The following is a 4,259-nucleotide window of genomic DNA, read 5'->3' on the forward strand; positions in this document are numbered from 1 at the left end:
GCATCAATATTAGAAACATACATTACATTGTTATATAGTTGAATTTAATAACTTGATTTGCAGGGAATGCAGGAAGAGTTAAGCATCATTTGCACTGTCAATGTATTCAATGAATTTTGTACTTCAGACAATTTAATATATAGTATTGTAACTTTATTGAGTGTTTAAATTATTTATATTGTAATAATATGATTGTAATATTGTAATTTGTACTTCAAACAATTTAGTGTATATTATTGTAGTTATAATAATGTAATTATATTGTAATATCGTAACGTAATGTAGTTTAGACTTTGATTTTGTACAATCCAGATGTTGCAATATCTTATGTTAAGTCTTTCTTTTATATCAATTAATAATAATAATATATATAATAACAATAATAATAATAAGTTTAATTATATATATAAATATATAGTATATATATATATATCAGTATATGTAAGTATATATAAATATAAGTATCGTAAATATTGGGAATCAATAATAATAATTAAATAAATAATAAATAATTAAATAAGGAATAAAAAATAATTATATTAAATAAGTGGTGTATGAATGCTTATTATGTGTATGGGAAATTTTGCAGTGTAAAATATAGAAACAAAGTTATTGGTGTATTCAAACATAGGGACTCTTTTGAAGATGAGTACGAGTATTCATTCTCTTAGTTTCTATCTTTTCTTCACTTTTCATGACATGCAACACATGATTCAAACTCGACAAGTCTTTATTATATTTGATGTTGAAGAAAAATTAGATATTGATGTGCAGGAAAAATGAGAGCTTTATAGTTCTGGTTTGGCGAACAACTCCTTACCATACTTTTTTCTTTTCCATGCACAATCTCGATCATTGTTATGGTTTGTTTCTCTTTTATGGTTGTATTTTCTTCATACATCTTGAATATGTTTACAACATTGAACTTAGCACGAAAAGGGGTTCTTGATTGGAAATAGAACTCCATAAGTTGATTTGTTGGTTCTAAAAATTTACATCTTTCGTTGTTTTGAAGAAAAGTTGGAGCACAATTTCATTTCTCGACAACTTATCAAAACAGAAGCAACATTATAATCAGTCCTTAACATTGTTGTTTTTTTTTTCCATCCTTGTGCTTCTTTGTGGTTTCCTTTTGAGGTCAATTTCATTCCAACTTTTTACCAACACCATCAAAAAGAACAAGGTATGTGAATATATTTTAAAACTTCTGAACAAAACCTAACAAATTGATTATATGATATTTCAAAAGTTCTTAACAAAATTTGTCAAATGTATTCTATTTCAGCTATTTCCGATATCCTCTAACAATAGTCAACCAAGCAAGACCAGTTTTTGTATGTTTGAAAATAGAAATTGATATGATAGTAGAGAATTGGTTTGGTATAACCTTTTGTGCTCTGTGTAAAGCAATTTCCTACATGTTTATCTCTGCACATGTATTTTGTCTTTCTTTTTTAATGAAACATTATAATACTAACCCTAAACCCTAACTTTAATTTTGGACAGAAAATGTAATAATTTTGGTTTTCTCTTCTAATGTACAATCATGACACTATAAATATAATATTACAAAGGAAATATCATTTTATTTTGCATTTCATTAATTTAGAATGGAATGAATACATTGTCTATCTTAAAGTGATATGATTTATTTTTGCTATTTTTAGGTTAGACACGGTGTGTTCTGCATTGTCCAATTTTTTACTTTTAAAAGAAGTAATATAAGCAATATAAGTAAATATAAATAATTTCTTAACTAAGCTATTTATAAAGTTCTCTTCAAAACTGGCGCCAATCGAAAACACAACATTGGCTCTTTGAACTTCATTTTGTGCAAACTAAACATTGAGGCAAAGACTTCATTCACTTTTTCCATCATAGATTAAGGTTGAGCAAAGGTATGGATGAAGACATAAAAAAATGCAAGGAACAAAATGGTTCTGAATTCCGAAAGAAATTCTAATACAAGCAATAATATATCATGTACAACAAACTATCCACCTCTCATTATTGATTTGTATTTGTATTTTTATATTTTGTATACATTTGTATATCATTTGAAATAAAATGTGAATGTAAAATCTTAATTCAAGTTCAAACAACGTCTGAGTGGAAAAATTACAGTTATGTTAAAAGGTGAATAAATTTTTTGTATGAGGTATTTTTTCTGACAATGTAGCACAGTGAGAATGATATATATATATATATATATATATTACTATATTAATATTTAAAAATGTAAAAAAATATGAAATATGAAATTAATATTAATATTAATTAATTTCGAAATGCTTTGAGTGAAACGTCAGAATGGATGGTGGCAGTTTGGAAAAGCCAAACGTATCACATTTTGGATATTAATATGTTATTTATTGGTGTGGTTTCTGAGATTATTGTATACCTATAATCCTATTTCATTGTTCCATATTCTTCTCTTCATTTCTTCCTTTCATTTACTATGAAGATAATAACGACAACTGCTGAGGAGATTATCAGACTGGATACCAAAGGCATGTTCTAGACAATGAGTGTTAAGGGTGATATATGTGTTTTCGTGGTTATGCTTTTATATTTGATTTTCCACAGTTCAATGAGTTCCTTCCAATTTTTATTTTTATTTTTAAATAGCAGTATGGTAATATTGATCGCGCATTTGCTCTAGAATTTCAAAATGAACTTGTGAACACTAGTTGCTAGCAGATAATCAGGGGAACACCCATGTTATAATGTACAACATGGATTTGTTGAACCCTGAAATAACCTAGATGGGGGGGTTACGTCATTTTTATGATCTTAAGGGGGAACACCATGTATTTTTCTGATACGTTGGTGATAACTACTTTCATATTAATGTGTACATGGTAGAGACTTCTCAAATGCTGGTATCTAAGTATTTTGCTGAAGCTCAACGTCGTCAACCACTCACCAATGGTCCTTTTCAACATTTCTCTATAACGTCTCTTCATTAGACCCAATCAAGTTATCTGGTGACATTTTACTTTTTTTTTTCTTTTTTAATATTTCAATCCTTATTTTGTATATTAAGTTGTTTACACATTGTTTTATTTTCTTGAAGTATCTACCTACTCCTTTTGCTAAATACATTCGTAGAGACAGATTCAAAAAATTTGTTCTTCATGGGCTTATAAAAGATGTTCAATGCAAGGTTTCATGGAAACCTTTACCTACAAAAAGTGTGAAGAGTGAAGATTGGATATGACTGGAAGAACTTCTGCCAAGTTCATTATTTTCGGGAAGGGGATAAAATAATATTTGAGTGTTTTAACAAGCCCGCATCGCATATCAGAGTTCTTGCCCTTATGCGTAGTTATTTTAATAGTCATTTAGGCTAACGGTTTTCCTATGCTGGAAACTTGAACAATTTATATTTTTGTTAAATTAGGGTTATAACTTTGGATGTTTAGTTTTATTTTTATCTTTTTTAATTCGGATGTTTTTTTATGACCCTCGATATTTATTTTTATTGTTATGTTTATATTTATTATACTGTTTTCTTTATGGTATTTGTTTTGTCCGTGTAATATACATAAATAATTGTTACATGGTCTAAACTTATCTGGTATATTTGTAATGTGTTGCCATAATTTAATGGGTTAAACACTTCAAGATTTGCGAGTATATGAAACTTCATAAAAATCAAATGCATAAACTTTTTCATTTCTTATTTTGCTGTAATATATTATTAATATTGATGATTGATGATTTATTCCTTTATTCTTTTGTAGGGAAAAATTCGTAAGCTAACATGTTTACGATTTCTATATGTTGTATAAATTTGTAAATATATTTTACTTCCATCGGTACTTTTGTTGTAGTTGAAAAGTTGAATAACTTATATGTCTTAGCCTTTATTTTTAATATTTTTAATTTATTTATAATTTATACGTTTATATCCAAAACGTGCTAGCATAATTTAATGTGCTATTCACCCAAATCCTGTTCCTGTGTAGAAACATACATTTTTGTAACTAATTTTATTTTGTACATTGATTACTTATCATAACATGATATTATAGTTAATATTTGAAGTTATTTTTCAGAGTTCACTTACAACATGGAGTTTGCTGAGTTGAAGACATGAAGTTTTTTTTTTATTATTGTAAATAGAAATTGAGAGAGTATGTAATTTAGAATTCTGTATTGTGTAATTTATTTATTAATTTATTTATAAACAATAAATATTTATGTATTATTATTAGGTATCATTAATCATTGTTTATTTATTTTTATTAGTTATT

The sequence above is a fragment of the Phaseolus vulgaris genome, chromosome 8 (genome assembly GCF_000499845.2).
Source record: "Phaseolus vulgaris cultivar G19833 chromosome 8, P. vulgaris v2.0, whole genome shotgun sequence".
Classification (NCBI taxonomy): Eukaryota; Viridiplantae; Streptophyta; class Magnoliopsida; order Fabales; family Fabaceae; genus Phaseolus; species Phaseolus vulgaris.